Source organism: Diplotaxodon limnothrissa, linkage group LG8, assembly GCF_057381915.1.
Source record: "Diplotaxodon limnothrissa isolate DT_005_m linkage group LG8, D_limnothrissa_male_GT1.1, whole genome shotgun sequence".
Lineage (NCBI taxonomy): Eukaryota > Metazoa > Chordata > Actinopteri > Cichliformes > Cichlidae > Diplotaxodon > Diplotaxodon limnothrissa.
In genome coordinates, this window is record NC_140603.1 from 15487001 (window position 1) to 15512890 (window position 25890).

The 25890-nt window shown below is 38.9% G+C and overlaps 1 protein-coding gene and 1 pseudogene across 1 annotated transcript in view; one reads left to right on the forward strand and one right to left on the reverse strand.

Moving 5' to 3' along the window:
- LOC146626563 (receptor-type tyrosine-protein phosphatase H-like) overlaps positions 1-25890 on the reverse strand; it is a 447591-nt gene that overhangs the window by 212785 nt on the left and 208916 nt on the right. The gene's annotated exons all lie outside the window — the stretch shown is intronic.
- LOC146626580 (transient receptor potential cation channel subfamily M member 4-like) lies at positions 1251-24762 on the forward strand (annotated as a pseudogene).

The following is a 25890-nucleotide window of genomic DNA, read 5'->3' on the forward strand; positions in this document are numbered from 1 at the left end:
AATATATGAGTTGTATTGGTATGTCTGCATTCTTGTTCTTTAAGTATAACATTTTCATACCTAATAATAAATAAATGTTTACTAGAAATACAAAATAATAACCCTATTTCAACAATTTTTAAGCATTTAATTAGTAATAATAACTAGCCTGGCTGCAGGTGTATCATTGGATGTCAGTCGCAGTTGCTAAAAGGCAGGGTTTGTTTCTTTTGGACACAGACGGGGTTGCTGTATACTTCTATTTGTAGCCTAGTACTAGCCTAGTTAGCTAATGGGTCCTGCTATACATTTACAGTTATGTGAAAGGGACAATGCACACTCTTTTTACCTATCAGCACATGACACATCCCCAATTTCAAAAAAGTGTATAAAGTGTAAATAAGCAATGCAATGATTTGATGTCTTGGTTAGTTATAGACCAATGTCCAATGTCCAATCTCCTTCTTATCTGAAGCATTCTTGAAATAGTGGTAAAACAGCTACAGCAAGTAATCATTTGCCGGGCAATTATAAATATGAAGTTTAACTTGGGTTTCAAAATTCGTCACAATACAGAAAAGGCATTGGTGAATGTGTTGATATGTAGATGTTAATGTAATGATAAGGTTTACCAGCAGGGGGCACTGTATTTAAGAAAGCTCATGAATGCCTCCAGGGGAGCACATAAAAGAAGACTGGTCTGTGGCGTGACTGGATGAATGGTGTTAATAAAATGTTTGGGGCGGTAGCTCGCAAGAGATAAATGGATGCTGTGTTATTTTTAACAAGCACTATGAAGACAACACAGTGAAGGATAAAAATCATCTGGCTTTTTCAGTGAGCACAGCGCAGACACATAAGCTCTCTACAGAATGCATTGTATTTTTGAGCTCCAGTAACATTCAGAGAACACAAGCTTCAGTGGTTTTTAAATCTGTTACTGAAGGTATTCCCTTTCACCCCATCAGACACCACTGAGTGATAAGGGGATGAGGAAGTATTGCAAAAAATATTGCAGCTCAGACCCAGCTCAGACTCCAAGGCTGTGGAGTTTGTTCTACTGACTGGCTCTTCCTGTTTTCATAGTTAGGAGGGAATATATCTGTGTAACCACACCCTTGCCTGTGTGCTGGCTGCACCTAGTTTTCTTTGTGCACACTGAGAGACTGCAGAGGCAGGGGATAGGGTTTCAATAGTGGGGCAATGGTCAGAAAGAAAATGTTTTAGTTCTTCTGCACAAATTTCTCACTGAGAATGACAGAACAGGAAACATGAAAAACACAGGACCAGAAGAAGGAGGTAGAGAAGGGGGAGGAGGTGACAACACAGACAATACCTGTGAAAACAAGAAGAGCCAGGTGGGTCAGCTTTCCTTAAAATCGTTCCAGCTGTTGTTGTGATATCATGGTGGCATGTTAGCAAAAAAAATTACCTCAAAATCGACCAACAAAAAATTCACAGTTACCTTAACCCATTTACCACGGCTGCCAACCCATTTTACATTTTCAGCTCAGTTTTTAAAACCTTACGATCTACCTACAGCCCAGCCCATTCAGCAGTAAATGAATGTGTAACCTCGTATTGTGGATGGGTTATCTTAGTTGTTCTCCAGACTTAAGTTTGATCCGTTTACAGGCTCCTGCCATGCAATTGCATTTGTCCCTTGCCATTGGTAACCGTCGGGTTAACTTTTGTCGAGTGGAAAAAAGTTAGCGTTCATCTACAGCTTTGCTGTGCTAATGTGTTTATATCATGCTAACCATTGAATGTCGCAATATTGGCAAAGAGAGGAAGTGACGTAAGATTTGCGCATGCGGGGTACCGATCGGGTTTCCGGTACGGATCGGGTAGTGACAAGCACATTATTTTTTTTTATTTTTTAAAAACTTTATTTAACAAACAATGAGTATACAACATACGAACAGATAAAGTATACAAAACAACAGAACATGAACACAAAAAGCCAAGGGTAAAAGAAAAAGATAACAATTATAAGAATGCACGCAAAAATTCACATACATATATTGTTTTGAGAGCCTTTTTGTTGGTGGAGTCTGATATTGATTGTATGTACATTTCCACATCCTTAAAATAATGACAGAAATATGGTGTTTTGTTAGTAAACTTACATTTATGGATAAAAAATTTAGCTAAAAGTATTAACAAATTTATCATAAAAAAACATTTATCATACTTCTTGGGGAACTTAAAGAAACAGAACAAAACATTTCCCCATCGTAAAGAAAACTCCCTTAAAATATGGACAATAACAGACCTGCTAAATTCCTTCCAGAATCTCTGTGTAAAAGAACAGTACCAAAAGAGATGTGTCACAGTTTCTGGATGATCCCCACAGAAAGTACAATTAGTATTTATGTCCCTTTTAAATTTTACCATGTAGTGACTGGCTGGATAACATTTATGTAGAATTTTAAATGATACTTCTTTCACCTTATTTACAATCAAATATTTATGGGGGACCATCCAGACTGTCTTCCACTTGATATCTGGAACAAATCGGTTCCAATAAGATATATTATATATGGGAAAGAGACGATATCTTCTTGGAATAAACTACGTATTCTCTTATTGCTGTTACCAAGTTCCTGTGAAAAGCAGATTTTTCCTATTGGTGACTCAGCTGGATCAGAGAGAGTGACTGAGGTAGAGATCGAGCTGTCAGTGTTTTTATATAACATTAAAGTCCCTGAGGGTATGGCACCAAGCACCATTGAGAATTCCTGAACACTGATTGGAAAATTATATAGTGCAATAAAATCGTCATAAGTAAGTAGTTGTCCCTCTTTACTAACCAGCTGAGCCACCAATAGGATCCCATTTTGGATCCAAGTTTCCAGGAAAAGTGATTTATTGTTATATAAAATATCTCTGTTGTTCCAGATAAGGTATTTGTGAGGTGAGAAGTTGTGTTTATAAATGAGGGTCCACGCTAAGAGGACCTGCTTATGGAAGGATGAAAGCTTTACAGGGAGTTTCTCACCATTGTAATTACAATTTAAAATAAAATTAAAGCCACCAAAACGAGAGAAAATATGATATGGTATAAAGTTCCAGATAGAGGTAGGGTTTTTAAGAAAATGTTTAGCCCAATTAATTTTGAAAGTGTTATTTAAAGTAGAAAAGTCTAAGACGTTAAGCCCACCTGATTCGTACTTATTCATCACAACAGTTTTTCTAATATAATGCGTACGGTTTTTCCATATAAAATTAAAGAGCATATGGTCAATATCCTTACTAATTTTCTTATCCAGATGTAAGGAGAGAGCAGCATATGTTAATCGGGATATCCCTTCAGCTTTAGTAATTAACACTCTACCTTTCAAAGACAAGTCCCTTTGCAGCCACTGGTTGAACTTTTTTGACAAGCACATTATTATTTAGGGCTTTGGAGTTGACGTCACGCCGCAGTGCATTGTGGGATCGCGACGCCATGACAGAAGGCCACAAATCAAAACAAATTGTGTTGGAAGCAGGACTGTCAGAACCATGCTTAAAATCAGCGCAAAAGACAAAGGGCTGTATCGCGACCGATTGCGCCCAGACGCCAAGAGATGGTACTTGGGGAAAAAAGCGTGCATCGGTAGCCCAACTTCAATAACTCTACAAACGGCGCTACTGTTTAGTTTTCTGTCTTTATTTATGTCAAAAGCTATAGCTGAGCTGTACGTTTTAATTTTTTAGAAATCCCTCAGTCAGAACGTGGTATATCATCTTTAGATTGAAACTAGCGAGCTAACTTTGAACTCCGTTAAATTTCATAAATTCTGTTATCAAGGATGCCTGGATGTTAGACCTAATTGTTACACCTCGTACAGCAACTACACTGATCATTTTATTATATGTATGTATATATATATTTCTGTATATATTATATTATAATATATATTGAAAGCTGAGGTTATTGTGAACCGAAAAACATTCACTTATAGTATGATTTGTGACCATTTTACAGACAAAATTACCAAATAAGTCCAGGTGCCCTGTATGATACATGGGTTAAAGGGTTAAGGTTGTTTTTTCTTTTTTATTGAGTTGAAGTTAAAACTATACTTGGAAGTTTCTCCGCTTGAAGTTCCAAGTAACGGCAGTGACCCACTGCCAAACTTCTTGGAAAAACCTGTCATGCAACATCTGTGCAAGCGTGCAACTGGTGGGAGTTAAACCCAGCTTTACAGTTTTTCTTAATCTCTGTCATAGCACAGATAGATATAGATGTAGATAGATATTTGTTTTTATTGATGAGTGAGCATCAAGGGTCAATGATCCCTAATTCCCTGACCATTATTGATCACTGTTAAAAAAACTGCTTTCAGAGTTGGATCCCCAAAACCATCAAAAAAAGAGTGTGCAGCACCTTTGTAGAAGATTCTGTCAGGTACTGTGACCTCTGTCTTTTGATAGTGACATGTCTGTATTTTGAGTCAGTTCTCACAGTGATGTTTTTATCCCTCCACCTCTCTCAGTAATGGTGCATTGTGTCAGTGTGGGGCTGCGAGAAATGACCATGCCTCTGTGGCTCTTGGAGACTATTTCAGCGCTGCAATTGTGAACCACTGGGAAAGTGTGCAGCACTCCTCTGAACAACCAACTGATGCATTTGGAGAGGTGCAATTTGCAGGGGCCAGCAAGAGGCACAGCTATGTGGGTGGATTTATTTTTCTTTTTCTTTTTTTTGCACAATTCTATATCTCTAGAGCAGGGGTGGGCAACTCCAGGCCTCGAGAGCCAGTGTCCTGTTTTAGATAGCACCCTGGGTCAACACACCTGAATCAAATGATTAGATCATTAGCAGGCCTCTGAAGAACTTCAAGAAGTGTTGAGGAGATAATTTAGTAAGTTAAATCAGCTGTGTTGGATCAAGGTCACATCTAAAACCTGCAGGTCACCGGCTCTCGATGCCTGGAGTTGGCCACCCCTGCTCTAGAGCCTTAAAGTATTTGAATATGTTTGCATGTTCTAAAAAGCAATGCCTGTAAAGGTGATTGAAATAAATATCCAGACAAACCCTGAGTTGTGGTGTGCAAATGAGCAAACAAAATCTGTACTGATCAGATGTCATATTTATTTGAGCATCCTTTGTTCATTACTTTTATTACTTTCATTACTTCTTAAATCCTGTGCATTGCTGACATGTGCTTGTTCCTCTGAATCTGTCAAATCTCTAAACTTAGTTCCTGCGTCTGTCATGGAGCACTGAGCCTTTTTTTGTGTACAACATATTGACAACCCATTGGGCTCTTCCTCCACCCAACCTGGTTGTTTCTGTTGTGGGTGGAAATAGCAGGACACAGATAAAGACCTGGGTGCGGGAGATCCTCAGACAGGGACTGGTGAAAGCGTCACAAAGAACAGGTAAAAACTTTAGGCAAGGATAGATGAAAATCATCACATCAAATGCTGCTATGACAGTCTTCCTGACAAACTCATGTGTGATGTTCACCGTGTGTCTAGAATATGTGTGTGCTGTTTGCTTAGCAGAAGCTGTCATAATTTTCTCAATGACATTTAAAAAAAAAAAAAAAAAATCTAAAAATGTGTCTTAAGTGGACTTCCTTTATTTTTAAGACTATAAAACTATATAGGCTGTCTTGATATAGTCATATATTGAAGTACGAACTATTCAGTTCAATTTCATTTAGATGGTGCCAAATCACAACAACTGGATTTAATAGGAAGCCAATGAAGAGAAGCCAATAAAGGAGAATTATGAGCTTGGTTTTTTTTTTGTTTTTTGTTTTGAATGATGGTTCATGTTTTTATTTTGCCTCTTGTTGTTCTATGTTTTAAACATTTACAATAGAGTTCAGAACAACACAACCAGAGACTTCAGATGCAGGGCCATGAATACTAGCACAGTGGCAGGTTTAATAAAAATTAACGCTGTCAGTCCCTCTCTCAAAACAGTAGACATATCTATCTAACAAATGATGCTGCCAGGTCTTTCTTGAACATACTCATGGTGGTTTGAGCGTGAAAAAATGTAGTCTCAGAAGATCAGTCGCCATGCTAACAACTTCTGCTGTAGTTCAAATATGCTTATGTTTACGGAATAAGGATATATCAACATCAAGCCTCAAAATACGTAAAAGGTGGTTGAAGTTTTTGAAATAAACAAGGCCAGGTCCTGATCTTTACCTGACATGGTCAAATAATACAAATGAAACTCAGCAGCAGAATTTAACTTTGGAAAAGAGCATCCAAGATTACCAACACCAAGTGGAGTGGCCAAAATCCTGTAATAAGAAAGAACGGGCATCAGTCAGCGCAGACCTGACCAAAATTGTGGGAAAACTCAGAATAACAGTGGAGAAGAAACTAGATAGGGTCATCTGATCTACTCTTATCGAGCACAAAGTTTAGGACAAACCGGCCAAGAAAAAAGAAAACATCGGTCACCTCCAATGGACGTCCATGGTTGCTATGTAAAAAAATTTCTCTGAAAACAAATGAAACTGGTCTGAACAAAGTGAATCCTCCCAAAAACATTGCAATGTGTAGGGGGTGTGATGATATCCAAGGGAAAAGATGCCTCAAACATTCTCAACAGTCTGACTGACATGTCAGTGCAGAAGGCCGGTATACCAGGGTCTGGGGGATGATTAGAACACACATAGACCAGGTCTGATCGTATAGCATCAAACCCAGTCTGCTAAAAGGGAAGGAAAAGACCTCCATGTCTTCTTCCTGGACCTAGCCAGTGCTTTTCATTCTGTCCCCCATTTGTTACTTAAACTAGAGGAACCAGCTGAAGGAGGAAATGATGAAAGGACTTACCACTATCAGAATAACTTCTCTTTATTATATCTTTGACCCCAAATCCAAGCAGTGACTAATGCTTTCTCACACCAATTTTTAATCTGTTCCACCCAGGTGCATGGATATTAACTACAGGTCTGCGCGAAAGGCTTGGTCGGTGTGTTGGACAGGCAGTGAGAGATCATGCAGCTGCGGCATCTTCAGTCTCTCTCAATAAGGTGGTAGCGTTGGGCATTGCTCCGTGGGGCGTAGTGGAAAAACGAGAGCAGCTGGTCAACCCTCAGGTAGTACAGTTTACACATTTCTCAAAGCATTAAGAATATCTTGTTAACTTTTACTATACAATCTTTTACTGTAAATCTTGCTTAAAGATTTGATTATATTTATTTTTTTGAATGTTTTAATATTAGCTGTCCATAATCATATAATGCTTATATTTCATGGGCACTAATTTCAAATTAATAAGACTATGTGGACCTAATCTTTGAGTGCTCAAGGTCAGGTAAATGTATGCTAATTGTGATTCATCTGGATAATCTTGGGACCAAACTTTGCATCTCCAATAAAAACACACCAAAAGGATGTGCAAGTTTCAGGCCTTTAAGACACCGTGGAAACTGATCAAGGCCAGGAAGAAACACTGGAATAACTGGTTTCCTTCCTTTGCAGGGAAGCTTTCCTGCAAGGTACTATGTCCAAAACATATCACAGGACTCCTGCTCACTGGACAACAACTACCAGGCCTTCCTGCTGGTGGATGATGGGAGTGTGGGCCGCAGAGGAGGAGAGAGGAGTTTCAGAGCCAGACTGGAGGAATACATTTCCCACCAGCGCACAGGCATATTAGGTGAGAGATGGCACTATAAAATAAAATATTATTTTAAGAATTATAATACTTATTTTGACAGTGGTTGACCATTTATGAGCCTATCCTAGTTACTGTACAGGGCGTAACAGGTACACCCTGTACAGGTCACCAGTCTATCACAAGGGCAGGGCTAGCACAAAGAGAACAATTTGGACTCACATTCACACTTTTGGGCAATTTCGAATCACCAGTTAGTCCTAACCCCACTAACTGCATGTCTTTGGACTGTGAAAGGAAACTGGAGCACCTAGAGAGAACCCATGCAAACATACAAATGCCACATAAGAAGGTCCTAGTCAAATGGTGGATTCAAACACAGGACCTTCTTACTTTAACGCAACATTGCTAACCACTGTGTTGCCAATGTTTAATCAAGTAAAAAAAAAAATCACAGGGTGCGCCATCTGTATCTTTGTTAGTTGCTGTGCCACTCTCATTAAGTTAGTAAAAACATTTTACCAAGATTGGAACGTGTTAAAAATTGTTGTATCTTTTTAAAGGAAGTGGCAGCATTGACATCCCTGTTGTTTGTATGCTGATATCAGGGGATGCAGACATGCTAAAGGTACAGTCTCTGCTTTATATGTTGACTGATAATCACAAAACATGTTGCGACTTGATATTCAAATTGTGTAAATATTTCGTTCGTGGTTTTTGTAACGCCTGTCAGAGAATGGATCTCTCTCTGAAAAACTCCATCCCCTGGCTGGTTCTGGCTGGCTCAGGAGGCTTGGCTGATTTCCTGAGTGATATCTTGGAGAACCTGTCTTCAGCTCCAGCTGTGCCGTCCTCTGGTGAAGGCAACAGTGAGGCGGGTCCCAGCGTGGATCTTAAAGACAGAGTGGCAGAACGGTTTAAGAAGCATTTTCCTTCGGAAGTACAAACCGACAAACTAGTTGAACAGGTGAGTGCTGAGGCTTTTACTTTGCAAGAGTTGGAGTAAAGATTTTCGGTAGCCCCTTTTATTACACCTCGTTAATAACTATTACATATATTATAAGTAATAACCACTTAATATCCAAGTAATATCATGGTAGCAACTGTGGTTACAGTTGAGTAATAGTTCCCTGAAATTTACATGAAAGCATAATGAACATAATAAATAACTGTGCCGTGAAAGAGGGTCTTCTAAACTCTTCTGCAAATCTAATGTATTCATATGACCATGGTATTAAAATGCCGCTTATTACATAGAAACTGCCACAGGTATTTCCTGGTAGTCATTACTATTCTTAAGGTTGTTTTAAAAGGTTATTAACTGGCTATTACAGGGTTCATTCGGGTGCTTGAAAGCTTTACAATGCTTGAATTTTAATATTGTCTTTTCAGGGTTTGAAAGTGCTTGAATTTCAGATGTGGTGCTTAAAATTGCTTGAAAGTGTAACTGTATTTTGCTGTACCTGAATAGTTTTCTTATCAGATAGAGAAATAGAATGAGTAAAATTAACATGCCTGGAGGTTGTCGTTTTAACGAATATTTGATGGAAAACGACAATGGTTGAGTTTGCATTCTCGAGTCACATGATAGCCGAGTCCTTGTAAGCAATTTTCGACTACGTGTACGTTACACATGTTAATTTTTAAAATTATTTTTATTATTTTGCTAGCTATCAAACTCGCTGGTGAAATGATTGAAATGCACTGAGTGTGATGCAATACTGCAGCGCTAATATAGCATTTAGTTATGACATGGTGATTTATGGAATATAGTGTGAACTTAGCTAACATTACTTAGTATGGAGTTACTTCCCTCAAGACAAAGCTTTAAACATTAGCCCGATACATAACTAGCCAACTTAAGGCTCAAAAGCGAAGTTATCACCAAGTAAATAGAATATTGTTTATATCTCTGTGTATTGGTGCAGCTTTTTCAGGTATTAACTCGGTGCCTTTGGCAACACCTAGGGGGAAATAATGGTAATATCATCCATTTGGGCACAAAGAATAGACACATTTTTTGTGCTACCGAAGTTCCCCGGCTTTCATTCAAAATCTGTTTATTGTGAGCACCTACACAATAAACACCATAAACATTGTAAATGGCTTCAAGCTCACGCTGAGGCCTGAAGATGACTATCAGCCACTGAGACATGAGACACATGTATGTGTTTTTGTATATAAATGTTTCACATAAGAAAGAAGCATCAATATCTGATAAGAAGAGTTAATAATTTGGGCTTGCTGTGTATTATTTTTGTGGTGTTCTTGTTTTGTTTTTTTCAACAGTAGGTGAATATCTCTAACAAGTTGATTTGTTTACATTTGCACATCTTAATTTTTAAGTGAAATGTGTGTTTTGAGTTTATACACTGCATTCATATTAGTCAACCTGTTTTAACAAAGGAGGAATAAAGGTGTTTAAGTCAACCCAGGGTGATTTCTTTTTATTTTCACATGGTCTTACTGAGGTGATGCGAAGTGAAACATGTTTTTGGTAATGTGCTGGAAAAACTTGAAAATGGACTTTGAAAGTGCTTAAAAAGACCTTGAATTTGACCCTGGAAAAAAAGACGTATGAATCCTGCATTTAATATGTTATTAAATAGAAACAGGCAGCTACCAGCAATATTGACAGGTAATTATTACACTTCTTTACATTAGCTTTATTATGTTATTAATGTGTTATTAAATAAAAACAGACAGCTTTGCATTTTGCAGCTCTGTTTTCTGCTTATTATCCAGAAACTACCAGATATATTGCCAGGTAATGACCACATGTCTGGAAGTTAGTTTTAATAGGTTATTTATATGTTATTAAGTAGAAACAGGCAGTTTTGCATTTTGCAGCTCTGTTTCCTGATCCACTACCAGAGGTAATAACAGAACTGAGCCACTTACCAAGCAGCTCCTATATAATGATGTCAATAATTGTATAACCTTAATCTAAATTGCAATAGTGTAAGTATAGTTGTGCTGAAAATAGATAAATCTATTATTGTTGAATGTGAATCAAAAAAGTGACATCATAGGTGAAAATAAAGGAACTGTGGTCAAAGTGGAGCAAAAAGACTCTTCTGAATGGGTTTAGAGCATCAAGAAAATCTTGTTTTTATAAAAGTTCTAAAAATTGTTTGCTTTCAATCAAACATGAATAAAAACAATAAAATCATACCCCAGTATGACCAGGGAGGAATACAAAAATAGAATAAATATCAAAACCTGTATTTAAAAAATCCAGAACTGTTTGCCAACTGAAGAAGCAAAATCTCCACAAGCTCACAGCTTGCCAAAATAGCATAAAAAGTATAATAAATCCTAGTCCTAAAGTCTGGTCAAAAGTTGCAATGGGCAGGCAGCATTATCACACATGAAGAAATCTCTACCGTTTCACTCTCCAGATGCTGAACTCTGGAGGTAACCCATTTTGGCATGTGTGTTAGTTATTTATGGTTAGATTTTTTTGTTTGTTTGTTTTTTTTTGCTCTGCTCTGCTTTGAAATCATTAGCCAGAAAAGTTACAGAGACTGCATAAAACTGACTGACATGAGAGATGCTTTCAAGCAGGTGCTATAACATCTGTGGAATGTACTTCATCTCCTACATCTTGTCCCTGTCATCTTGCAACTGTTTTCCAACATTCCTGTTTCCTTTTCCAGGCTTTTAGAATTTACCAGAATAGAGGTTTGATTACGGTGTACCACGGAGAGCATGAGAGTCCAAATGACTTTGACACTGTCCTGCTTAAAACACTTGTGGGAGGTATGTATAAGTAGACCATAATTATACATCATAACAGCTGCAACCCCTTTTTATCCTTAATTAAATTTTTTTGTATTTGTCTTTTTTAGCAAGTAAGCAGCGCGCATTAGTTGAGGCAAACCCTTATAGTGATGAGCTGAAGTTAGCAGTAACGTGGAACAGGGTTGACATTGCCAAGAGTGAACTCTTCAATGGCGACATCCAGTGGAAGGTGAGGAGGGGAACAGATGTGTAATATCAAGTTTGACAGATAAGTCAGTTTAAATGTGATTATTTGGCATTATAAATATTGACCTGCCTTAAAACATGATCTCCTTCCTCCAATTAAACAGTACGAAGATTTGGAAGACTCAATGACAGATGCGCTGATCAATGACAAGCCCCAGTTTGTTCGGCTTTTCACTGAAAATGGTTTGAACATTGTGGACTACTTAACCTATGGAAAGCTGGAAAGCCTCTATCGCTCTGTGCCAGATGGGAGCTTACTATATCAGCTGCTACAGCGCTGCCTAGCAGAGCGGCTGGCAATGGCGGAGCGTCACTCACCATCAGAACAACAGAATTCATCCTCAAAAGTGGCAGCAGATAACAATCAGAGCAGACCAAGGAGGGAGTTTACCCTGTTTGAGGTGAGTTTTCTAATCTAATACGAGGTTATGCTCAAGCAGATCCAGAAAGAATGTGAAACAATTCCAAAAACATATCCTTGTGCTTACTGTTCCATCCACCTGTTTCCTCAGGTGTCAGGGGTCCTGAAACACTTAATGGGTGATGCCTGCCAGCCTTTCTACTATAAAGCTTTAGGCTTACAGTCATCTTCATTCAAAAGGACAGCCATGAAGGTATTCTGAACTTTTTAGAATAAGCAGGCAGTGTACTTGTAGTGACAGTATCTCTCTTTTACATTTGACCTGATAATAGGTATTTTTATTCTTTTTTTTATTCATCCCAGCGTGCCACTAAGGTTCTGCATGGAGGTTCCAAATATCACCAGCAGCGTTGCCCCCATCCCTGGGCTTCACTCTTCCTCTGGGCTGTACTGCAGAACCGCAGTGAGATGGCCCTTTTCTTCTGGGAGATGGTATAGGCTCTGAGACAAACTTCAAGAAGTATTTTACTTGGGGGGGGGGGGAGATAATTTTTGAGCCCCCTGCTGAAGTTGTAAATTTGCTCACTTCCCAAAAAAATTAACAGTCTTTACTTTTTAGGGTGCCGCATTTTTGGGCTAAAAGGCGCACTTACAATCCCTTAATTTTCTCAAAAATCGATAGTGTGCCCTGTAATCCACTGCGCCTTATGTATGAATTCTGGTTGTTCTTACTGACCTTGAACCAATTTTATGTGGCACACGGTGCTCAAAAATCTGTCAAAAATGTTTTAGTGTGACTTTGGTGCTACGAAGCTGCACTGCTTAATGGATTGTCGGAACATTACGGCTACCGTAGTCTGGAGCCTCGTGGAATAATCTGGGTTCAGACTCCGCTTCAGGTCCCAAAGTCAAACGAACACTGCAGCATCACTGAGAGTTAAAAACTGTCTAAATTCTTTCATGTTTAATAGAACGATCAGTGTTGCTGCTTTAACAGTTAAGTTTAACATTCAGACATCCATGAAAGCAGAAATTATTCAATTTAACAGAGTTAGCAATTAGCAGGAGGTTAGCTCGCTAGTTTCCACCTAAACATGATATACTGTACCATGTTCTGACTTAGACACAGCTATGTTGATGTAACCCAGTGAGTTTACACGACTCAGTAATGCACTACAACATGTTATTGTTAATTGGGATTTATCATTACTCTGTTAATCACTGAGTTGATCAAAAATAAATCAATAATAAAAGATAAATACTATAAATATAAGAATAAAACCCAAAGAGTATATTTAACACCCCTACTGGTTAGGAAGGAACAAGCCCCGCCTTCCCCTGCTCTGTACCGTCACGTGCTCAGACACAGAGAGAGACGGAGGTGCATGAGACCATCACTGATTTTCACCGCCAAGCTTTTCGCTGGAAAATAACTATTAACTTGATAAATTGAGCAAATATCCATACCGGAGATCTGCATGGACCTTGGAGAAACGGACCTGATTTATTGTGAACATTTCGGACCTTGAAACCATCGCGGTGAGTCAGAAGCTGTTAAGCTAACCTTGAAGCTAAAAAGCTAACAAGAAGTTAACAGGGAATATAATGGCCCGATTTCAATGTTGTAGATCTGCGCGGGAGCGGATGAAGTGGACAAGATCCTCTCTGAGAGTTGAACAAGATCCTCTCTGAGAGTTGAACAAGATCCTCTCTGAGAGTTGAACAAGATCCTCTCTGAGAGTTGAACATTAGAAGTGTACTGGTGAGTTAAACTGGGACTGGGCGAATCAGGCTAATTGAAAAGCTAACTAGCCTAATGCTCATAGCTGTAGCTGACCACGTTTTCACTGTGGGAGAACACACGGGGTTTCTCACTGAGTTCAGCCATTTTGAGCACTCAGCTTGTGTGCTGATGATGTTCTAGTATTACTTGTTGAATATTAAATGCACTAAAATTAGATGATGGAATAAGTTAATGTTGATCTTAAAGGTCATGAATCTACTTTATTTTGTTACATTTGATGCTCGAGCGGCACTGGATAGATGTCCGTGTGTATTCTTACTGTGCTGATACGTTACCACATACTGTAAAACTACAGCCTGTGGGTTTTTGTATATTCTTTTGGTAATTTTATTCTGTACATTGAGTGTAAATAATATATTGCTTCATTGCTATGCAGTGTAAAGCAATGCTCCTGTAATTCAGTTAAAGGGCAATACTGTAAAAAAATAATCTACCATAGTTTATGGTTTATTTCTGATTTCTGATAGAAATGTGCACCTTGACGATAGAATAAGCTGATTGTGATTTAAAGATTGCATTCATGATTAAGATGCACTGTATAGACTATAGTTAGAAATTAGAATTAATGTTTTGTGCTTGTTTTGTAATAGCACTTACATTATTTACATATGGCCATGTATATCATTAGAGTGTGAACTGAATTAGTAATAGTCCTGTTGTTTACAGGCTAGGTTTTTTTATGGGATCGTGAGACCTGGATCTCTTCCTGACGAGGAAGATGGCGAGCCTTTCCCTTTGAACCGAACCGAACCACAGCCATTCTGAGTTGGCCCAGAAGGGCAGGTTGCTCTTCTCTCACGAACAATTGCAACAGTGCGGTAGGACGAAATCGCACCAATCACAAACTTTTGACCTGTTGGATTTGACTTGACTGAACACTGACTATTAAGCCGGCAAGACTGACATATCTGAGCTCAGATAGGATTCTGACTGTTATTATTATTGCTGTCACTGTATTTTATTTTATGTTTTCATTCCTGTTCATAAAATGCTGTTAAATTGTTGCTAAATAGTTTAATACAATTCATAGCAACTTTACCTGTGGCTCCAGTCATTCTTCTCCACGCAACTCCCTTTATCCCTCCTGCGAATCTAGCTATTGGCCCATTCTCTCCATCTTACTTTAATTTCCCCTACCCTATCCTGTACTTGGCTACATTAGCATAACATAAACCCAGCGAAGCTGGAGGAAGAACGCTAACTTTTTTCCACTCGATAAAAGTTAACGTGAGGGTTCACGATGGCTAGGGACAAATGCAATCACATGGCAGGATGCTGTAAATGGACCAAACTTCAGGCAGGAGAACAACTGAGCTAATCCATCCACAAGTTAGTTATCAATATACTGCTGCATGGGCTGGGCTGTAATTACATCTTAAGGTTTTAAAAACTGAGCTTTAAAATTATTAGCAGTAATAAAATAAAGTTTGTCCCGAACCTTCGGGAACCCTAACGTTAACTTTTATTGAGTGGAACAAAGTTAGCGTTCATTCTCCAACTTCACTGTTTATATTATACTAACATAGCTGTGTCGCTAGCGTTCACGTAGCACATCATTATATATAGCTAGCCAAACTTCAGTAACCCTACAAATGTCACTGGTGTTTACTTTCCTGTCTTCATTTATGTCGGAAATGATAACAGAGCTGTACGTCTTAATTTGTTTCAGAAATCCCTCAGTCAGAACCTGGTATATTATATTTAGATGGAAACTAGCGAGCTAACTTCTAACTCTAACTTAATTGTTACACCTGGTAAAGCAGCAACACTGATCATCCTATTAAAGATGAAAGGATTTAGACAGTTTTTAACTCTCAGTGATGCCGCAGTGATCGTTGGACTTAGGGACCTGCAACAGAGTTTGGGACCAGGCACGGCTAATGATGTCAGACTTAAAGACTGGATAGTAACAGCTGTTGGTGCCATTATTTTTTTTTTTTTAAAAAGAAAGAAACAAAATGACTGTAATCTGTCCTTGGTATGGCTCCATGCAAAATCTACTCTATGGGTTGAAGATGATCATGAAAAGCCTAAAACTACACAGGAGGAACTTGTTAATAATGTGAAGCCAGTTGGGATTACAATCACCAATAACACTATTGAAAAGATGCTAGGCTATTATGGATTGAACTCTTGCAGCACCTGGAAGGTTCCAGCTCAATAAGGTGCTGTATAGACCTATATTAATTTAAAAGGGAACATCTAAACGATTCAGAGAAGGCTTGGAAGAAAGTGCTGCGGTCAGATAAAATCAAAAGCCATCTGATTTGAGCTTTGTTTCGAGGAAGAAAAATGCTGTTCATTGCCCAAAGAACACCATAACTACTAGTGGTGCAACGGATTGATCCGAAATCCGAACCGATCCCACTCCATGGTTCGGTACGCACGTGATCCGAAGATTTGAAAAAGAAAAAAAAAGTATGTGTATGGTGGCGTGGTGGGTCTGTCAATCAGTAGTTATGGCCAGCGCTAGCGCTAGCATTTAAGCAGCCCTTTGCTGCCCAATCCGACCGGGCTAAAGCTATTACAAAAGCTATTGGGGTGTTTAGCTGCAGATGGGAGGCCGTATTCTGTTGTGCAAAACAAGGGATTTAAACTGTGATGAACGTGCTTGAGCCACGCTATGATATCCCATTGCGCGTCCACTTCAGTGTGACAAGATCGTTCCAAGCATGTATGAGCAGGAAAAGTTTAAAGTTATGGATGAACTGTCCCAGGCATCTTCTGTTGCCCTAACTACAAATGGGTGGACCTCCAGGGCAACGGAAAGCCACGTGACCGTGAGTTATATCACAGCGGAGTGGTAGATACAAATCCCTGTACTGCCCTATAGATTACATTGGTAAATGGCCTGCATTTGTATAGCGCTTTTCTAGTCCCTAAGGACCCCAAAGCGCTTCACACTACATTCAGTCATTCACACACACATTCACACACTGGCGATTGCAAGCTAAATTGTAGCCACAGCTGTCCTGGGGCACACTGACAGAGGCGAGGCTGCCGGACACTGGCGCCACCACTGACCACTACCAGTAGGCAAACACGGAGTTAGTATCTTGCCCAAGGATATTTGGCACGCAGCCAGGAGGCAGCCTGGGATCGAACCACCGACCTTCTGATTAGTGGCTGACCTGCTCTGCCACCTGAGCTACAGCCACCCCTGTAGATTACAGGGGTGGCTGTATAGACATTAGATTAGATGAACCTTTATTTATCCCTCGGGTGGGTTCCTTCGGGAAATTCAGTTTCCAGTAGCACAGCACCGACAGAAGTTGCAGAATGTGAGCAGAAATATACCATATATATAAATACAGAGTATACAAAATGGATAAATAGAATAAATAGGAATAAGAATACAAGGGTGTGGCACATTTCAAGTATTGTGAGTCTATTACACCGTTGGATATTAACAAAAACTATTGCACAGTGAAAAGACACTACAGCTTACTTGTTCCCCCCCTCCTTTGTCCCCGTTTCCCCTCTCTCTCCCCTCCAGCGAGGAGTTAAACAGTTTAATGGTGTGTGGGACAAAGGACTTTTTAAGTCTGCTGGTCCTTGACTTTGGGAGAAGCAACCTCTCACTGAACAGACTCCTCTGGTTGTTTATGTCCGTGTGCAGAGGATGGAGAGGATGCCCAGCATGGTCCACAATGTCCATATTGCACCTTAATTTGTTTTTATATAAGTGCGTGGAATGAGTCTTCTGTTGAACGTTTTTTAATAGACAAAAAGTACTTGAGTAAGAAAATGGCGAGTCAAATTTTTGTCTTTTTTTTTCTATTTTTGCTGATCCAAAAATTGATCCGATCCGTGACTTAAAACCGTGAGATTTTTGATCCGTTGCACCACTAATAACCACAGTTGAGCAGAGAGGAGGAAACATTATGCTTTGAGGCTGTTTTGGGGCCCTAAATGACCTCCAGCTGACCACAAACTTCATGAGGGTGGCTCCAACATACTCCAGTGGCCCCTGCACTCTTGGTTGGCAACTTGGCTTTTGCCATAGAATACCACTGGTGCCCTGCTTTTCACAGATGAGAGCAGGTGGTCTAAGGAGTCATATTTATGGAGGGATGCACAAACCTCTACAGGCTAGGCAGTAGGGTTGGGCGTTATGTAAAAAATTTCCAACCTACAATTGTCAATCAAATAATCGACAGTGTGAATTATATTCGCGCATGCACAGACTTTTTGATGGGCGGAGCAATGTAATCATGCATGGACTGATTTGCGTGCTTACAACACAGAAAAAGTCCAAACATGGGCGAACTAATTGCTAAAAAAAATATAAAGTCGCCAATTTGGGATTTCTTTGGCTTGACACCGGAAGAAAGAAGTAAACCTAATGATGTAACCAAAGCGATGTGCCGCTTGTGCAGACATAGTGTGAGCAAAGGACTCAAATACAACTAACTTGCATATGTTTTTTTTTTTCTTTTTCTGAACATAGGCTACTGCCTTTCTTTCGGTTATGTGTTTGAGTAAATTAATCTCTGAATTGGGGCGCACACTAAGGAAGGTGCATTTGCTCGCAGATGAAAGAGGGGGCTTTTAAAACAGCGCTATTATTATTATATTTTTCTGTTGACAGCTTCCATTAGCTCCATCATTATTAGCAAACTTACTCATGGGCAAGTAAATAAATAAATCGCCCTTGTAAAAACGATCTGAGCCATCGTCGATAGTTGATATATTCAGCACTTACTGCACTTACTACCTTTTAGGACTGCCACAAATGATTATTTTGATAGTCGACTAGTCACCGATTATTTTTGCGATTAGTCGACTAATCAGATCATCATCCATTGGACATGAAACGTACAGCTTAGTGCACCAGCATGCATCTGCTCTTATATAACTATCATTAGCTTACAGCTTGAAGTTTTTAAGGTATGTGCTGACTAAAAACAAAGACAAGTTGATAGTTTATGAAATTTTAATGAAATTTGCAGATTCTCTTGGTGGCGTTTAATAAACTCAGCCGTCTGCTCTTTGCTCCCTAAAATATAACAGGGCATTGGAGTAAATTTGCGACCATCCCATACTTCTGTTTAATCAGTTCTCTGTTTGATGTTTATTCAGCTGTGTGAAAACTATAACTTAACTAATCTCAGCCAAACCGATTTACTCAGGAACAAATAAAACACTGAAAAAAGCCAAACAATAACATTTTTAAATTATCTAAGTGACTTATATATCATGTTTAACCTGAGTAGCCAAAGATCGCGGGGGTCTGAAAATGATTTGCCAAGAGTTCGCTGTTCTCACCGGCTCTAGTGAGCCTTGAACCCCGGCTAGCTATCAAGCTGGTGGGTAACAGACGTCTCCGAAAACGTCAGAGCGCTTTTGCAAATATGTGTTGTCTTAATAAACTGAAAATATCTTAAAAGTTTATTTTGTGATCCAGAAAGAATAATTAGAGTAATATTTAAACTAAGTAGCTGTCGCCATTGTTGGAAACTGGGCCGCGCTATGAATTCTGGGATATGCTGGGCCATGAAGGATACACCTGACCTGATTCCCTTCCGCTACAGATCGGGTAGTGACACTTTCAAATCTGGGGAAATGAAGGACGCATTTTTCGGCCGCATTTGGAAGCATCTTTGAATTTGGACAGCCTTCATCGCGATGCTGTAACGTAATCGGCCTACAAATGCGGCCTCCGAAGGATGCGGACCCTGAATTTGGACACAGCTACGATCTTGGGGACTGCTTCTTCTTCTTCTTTGGGGTGTAACGGCAGCTTACACTCTTGAATCCTACTTATTCCTGCGTCTTTCAGGATCTTGCAAAGCTTCAAACGATGCATCGACTATTTAATAAGTCGTCAACGATTTTGATAGTCGCCGTAATCATGACTAGTTGACTAATCGTGACAGCCCTACTACCTTTAGGTATTGGGATGATATCCTTGGACTCATTATCAGATGTTATGCTGGTGCAGTGGATAATATGGTGATTATAAACTGGCAGTTACTGGAGGATGAAGGAATTGATACCACTGAGTGGTCCCCATGCTAACCTAGGATCCTGTCTCCCTGGACACATTTTCTTTAAATTCAGTTAATAATTTTAATTTCCATCAAACATTTTGGCGTCCTTTCATTCCTAACACATTACTCAGTCCAAATCAATACAGATATGAGTTTTTCCCTATTGAAATCTAATGAGTTTTCAAAGTGTTCCTCTAAGAAAAACAATCAGAAAATATATAATTGCTTGCTTTCCAGGCAGGTGAGGCAGTCCTGAGTGCTCTTGGTGGCTGTAAGATACTCAGAGAACTGTCCAAACGGGAGGATGAGACTGAAACCAAACTCTCCATGAAAGAACTGGCCCAGAAGTTTGAGAACCTGGCTCATGGTGAGACAATAACTACAACTGTCTGCTACTGTTGATGTTATAATAATTAGATATTTCAAAACCATTTCACAAAGAGCCCTTTGATTTTTCCTTTTAAAAGCTTATGTAACACAATAATAACAAACCTATCTAACTCTTTGTCATGTGTCTTGTGTCTACTTTACCTCAGATATTTTCAGCTCTTGCTATCGCAGTGATGAAAACCGCTCTTTCAGCCTGCTGATTAGAAAGTCTCCTGTCTGGGGTCACAGCACCTGTCTTCAGATGGGTGTGAGCTCTGATGCTCGGCGTTTCTTCAGTAATGATGGTGTACAGGTGTGTCTTATCTTTAATTCATGTTGTTGTCATGATTTCAAAGATGAATCAGATGAATTTTACAAAGGAAATATAGCATGATATTTGTAAAATAACACAACACTTCATGTTGAGCCGGTGAGCTGCTGTTGATGGATAAGGACTGCTTTTCTGTGCTCTTCCAGTCTCTGTTGTCCTAGATCTGGTGGGGTGATATGAAGAGGAACACAGAGATCTGGAAGCTTCTGCTCGTGTTCTTCTGCCCCATCCTCTGCTACACCAACCTCATCTCTTTCAGGTAAAATTTTTAATTTAAGGTTTGTAAATTATTTTTTAATATTTTTTTAAACATTTGCCACTTTTTTCCCCGCAGGAATCAATACGATCAGCAAGAGGAAGAGAGGATGCTTTTTGAGGATGAGCTGGATCAGGACACTGACAGTCACTATGGGAACACTGTCTTCTCTTTCTCTGACATCAAGCAGCAGTAATATTTCTACCTGCACTCTACAGTATTAATCTGTAAAACATCAGTTTGTTATTTATTTGCATTAGTCTACTAATTTACTTTAAAATGTTTTTTTTAATATCTCAGTGAAGTTGACTCCGAAGGTCAAAAGAGTGATGCCATTAAAGGTGAGTCCTGTTCAAAGAGTCATCTGATTCTTGCTCCATATGCTGTCATTTTTAGTCACCTGCTTATCTATGTTTATAATCTTTGATACAGGCGTACCCCAACGACTGCCACAAAGTCCATTCACAGTGTCACGCTGGCGTCAGTTCTGGTTTGCACCGGTCACCTCATTTCTGGGCAACGTCCTGATGTACTTCCTGTTTCTCTTGCTTTTCGCCTACGTGCTGTTGGTGGATTTCAAGCCCCCACCCCCCTCAGGTCCAGCTGCCACTGAGTGTGTGTTGTACTTCTGGGTATTCACCCTCGTTTGTGAGGAGATCCGACAGGTGAGTGAAGAGAGACATCTTACTTAGAACTTTGTTCGCCAAAATGTTTAACTGTATATAATGTGAAGTGAACAACTGAATGCAGCAATATGCACTTAATTGAAATCTTTTCTTTTTAATTGCACATAGTAGAAAGAGACAATATGTGTGTCATTGGAACACAGTGGTTAACATGCTGTTGTCTCACAAGCATTAAATTGAAGATGGACACAAAAATAAATAAACAAAATTAATACGCTTCAAGGTGCATGTATAGGCAGGTATATAAAAACTATTATCATACTAAAGTATGTTGATAGTTTTTATTATTGTAGTTTTTGTTTTCTGACGATCTGTTAAGTTTATTTTTTTTCATCTTCTTCAAGACGCTGTTTTTGGGGACGACCTGGAGTCAAAGTTTCAGACTCTACATTCAGGATGTGTGGAATAAATGTGATCTCACTGCCATCAGCCTGTTCATTGTCGGACTGATTTGCAGGTATGGACAAGATATAAAAATGATATCTTAATCTTAGATTGCTCATCAAAAACTTTTCACAACACTACATACAGTTTAGTTTGTCATTGCATGATTGTAACATTTAAGAAATCACAGTATTCGTTTTGTGGTACTTGTTTGGCTTCTTAAGTGTGTCTCAAATAATTTTTTTAATACTTAGTTTTTAGTCACTTAAATTTAAAACATTTCCTCAGTTAACAACCAAATGTTACTGGTTAATTTACAGGTTTGCCACCAGGTGGTGCTGCTGCCTCACTGATTCAGTGATGCTGTGCTTGTGTTTCAGGATGTTCCACTGGTCACATGAATTTGGCCGAGATGTCCTGTGTTTGGACTACATGGTCTTCACACTTCGCCTCATTCACATTTTTGCCATTCACAAGCAGCTGGGACCAAAACTCATCATTGTAGGAAATATGGTGAGAAAGTTACCATCAGTTGGAATTATACCAGGAATATGTGTCTAATAATACAATGTGAGCAACAACATGACAATTTCCTCCTCTTGTTTAGATGAAGGATGTCTTCTTCTTCCTCTTCTTCCTGGGCGTGTGGGTCTTGGCGTACGGAGTTGCCAATCAGGCTCTGATCTACAACTATGATCCAAATCCAAATCGCATTTTTCTGAGAGTTTTCTACATGCCATACTTGCACATCTTTGGATACGGCTCTTCCATCGAGGAAGAGATGGATGGTACAAGTGTTTGTGCAATTTGCATGAAAATAAGAAAATTGTTATTACACTGAAATCAGTTTTAAAATGCTGCTTTTTTCTACTGCAGGTTTTTAAAATTCATCACAGCAATTAGAAATTTAGTTATTTTTTTATTATTGTAACCCTTATTTTAACCTTTCTCCTTTTATCTCTATTTTGTGACAGTGGGACGGGTACTAAACTGCACAGACAATGTGACTTTGATTGAGAGCGGTGAAGAGCCGTGTAGAAATCAGGATAGTAACTGGCTGGTAGTGATTCTGCTAGTCGTATATCTCCTGGTCACCAACATCCTGCTCATCAACCTAGTCATTGCCATGTTTAGGTAAAGAACCAGTCTGTCATTATGTTTCTCTGGCTGCATTCACAAACTGAATGGTTTGACTCAGTGGCTCTGATCTGCTTGTATCCACACAGCTACACTTTCTCTAAAGTGCAGGAAGACAGTGACACCTACTGGAAGTTCCAGCGTTACAACCTGATTGTCGAGTATCACTCCCGTCCTTCTTTGGCTCCGCCTTTCATTATCCTCTCACACATCAAAGTCTTTATCAAGAGGATCATCCACAAAGTGCCCTCTGTAAAGATCCACCACTTTGGTCAGTATTGGATCAGGAGTCTTAGTTCACAATAATACAATAAATTTATTAATTTAATAAAGCTATTGCTTTATTATATTGAAGTAATAAGTGTAACAGGTGAGAAAGCCACAGTTGAATTGGAATTGGATACTTTGTTAAATATCTTCCAGTTGTTGTTGTTCACAAATGAGTTTTTATGGGGTTTTTTGATCAGTTGCTGCCATGTTATCACTAAGTTACTCACTAAAAATTGCACTGTCTAAATGAGAATGGGCTCTTTGTTTATTTGCAAACTGACCTCAGCTTAGCACCGATGTAAACAAACAGTGAGTTGAAAGGTAATCAATTCAAACCTTTGTCTTTTCTATCAGTGTTAGACTTGGAAGCAAAGGCAGCGAACAGATTATCAACATGGGAAACGATTCAGAAGGAAGACTTCCTGACTGCTCGAAACAAGATCCAGAAAAGCAGCGACTCAGAAAGGCTCAAACGGATGTCTGCCAAGTGAGCAAAGCATCCTGCTCCACTGTAGCAGCAAAATGAAATTGTGACTCCATCATTCTGAAGAATGTTTATTTTTTTGATATAGGGTAGATGATGTGCTTAAACGTCTGACTGAAAGCAAAGAGTTTGAACACAGACTACAGGCTCAGGTAAAACAGAAGCATTTTTCTGAAGCTCTGACTTTGTCATTTAATACCCTTTGACTCATTCCTCATACATATGTAGAAATGCTGTGAAAGAGCATGTCTGCACAGTCAAAGTATTTTATATAGAGATTAGGGAGTATAATGACAGAAAGATGGAACATGGGGGAAAACACCTACTATAAAGCAGAAAGGCAGTTTAAGTTGGGTTTATGCAAAGTTGTTTGCTGGCTGAGGTCAGAGATAATGTGGGTGATGGTAAGTAATGCATATTTAATATTTTGGAGAAAAAAACAGCCAATAGTTTTGGTTGCACATTAATTAGAGTGTTAGAAAGTGACAAATTGTGGTCTTGTAGAAATGAAAGGTGAGTTTTAGTTTTAGTTGGTAGTTGGATTTTGGTCACTAGATGGAGCCAGGCAAGCTGTCTCTATTTCATCTGTCTTTGAACTAAGCTAAGCTAGGCTTTGCTGCCCTCATGTGTGTCTTTGATGATGCAGTTTCCTTATTCAAGATGATTTTCTCCAGTAGGAGACAAAACACCTTTAAGCACAAAAACATTTTTACTCTCTGAGCTTTCCAATTATTAAAATAATACTTTATGTTAATGCTCAAATGGGACTACATAATATTTATTTGATATAAATACTGAAATTAAACAGATTATTTCAATCTTTTTTTGTGTTTTGTTATAGACACAAAGACAAGACATGCAATAAACCGAAAGCTTGAACACATATATATCTGCCATTATTCATTATTGATATCAATAAAAAATAAGTCATCCTTTTCTCACTTGGTTTTCATTTAGATTTAAGAATAACTATTCTATTCTGGACTTTTATGATATTCTGATATTCTGCTCTTTCTTCTCAGATGGAGCAATACTCAACTGTCCTCAACTGGGTTGTGGATACTTTAGCACAAGGAAGTACAGTCAAACCTCCTCGTGCCCTACCTGTGTTACGAGGTACTTCCCAGAACTTATGAAATCAGTTTTGCTTACAAAACAGCCTGCAAGTTGAAAAAGTCACACTGCTTTCACTTGGGTTTTATTGCAGTAAGTAAGCAGATAACATGTCATCTTCACTGCTTTAGTTTTAAAAGCGCTTACTAAATCTTTTACATTGTAGTCGGATTTTCTGTGATGTTGTCTATCAGGGGTCATATTGAGAGCACGTTAATACTTTTTTTTGCTCCGTTACACTGCAAATATGGGCCGTATTTTTATGTCTGCATTATTGTTTTCTATTTAATCAAGTTTTTATGCAGTATAATACATTTATTTTTAATATGACAACAAAGGAATTTGTTGCTGAGAGTTTGGTTAAAAAAGCCTGCCACAATTCATGTGGTATGCCTTTTGGACAAATGAGACCAAAGTATTGATATTTGGATTATTTAAATAATTTCAGAGATTTTTTTTATTAGATCATTATCTAGTTATTATGTCCTTGTAGAGAAATTCTTAGAAGTGAATGATGTATGCCTGTTTCACGTGGCTGCACTATACAAAAAAGGTTCCTTGTCTTGTCTAATTCTTGGCACAAAATCAAAGTGCAGAGTGAGCAAATACATTCCAGACAGTCAGGCCTGTCTGGTTTCATAACGTAGTAGGTAACTTGTAGGTAAGAAAAGAAACCAAGGGTAAAATCTAGGTTTCTTTCGAATTCTCGTTTTATGCAGATGACACAGTTATCTATTGTTCATCTACTTGATTAGTACAAACACTTGAATTTCTTGAGGCAGTCTTAGATGTTGTTCAGTCTCATTAAACTTACTTTGTTTCATTTTCTTTTCCCTTTCCTTCCCTTTTTGCATTACTGTGATCTGCTCCTTTTAAACATACCAGGGCAGCACCTAAAGAGGCTGTATACTGTTTGTTATTGTGCTTTATGTTTTATCACTAGTTGCGAAAATGATGTACATCACTGTTCTCTGTATGCTGCTGCTAAGTGCTCATTTCTGAATATCCCCATCTCTGTATATAATTGTTTTTTAATCTAAAAATGTCTGGTCGAGGGCACCAGTTTAGGTCACTGAGATGAGCAGGTGACCATATGCCATATGGCTGAGAGCACCTGGCCTGGGATCAAATCTGACCCGCAGCACTTTGCC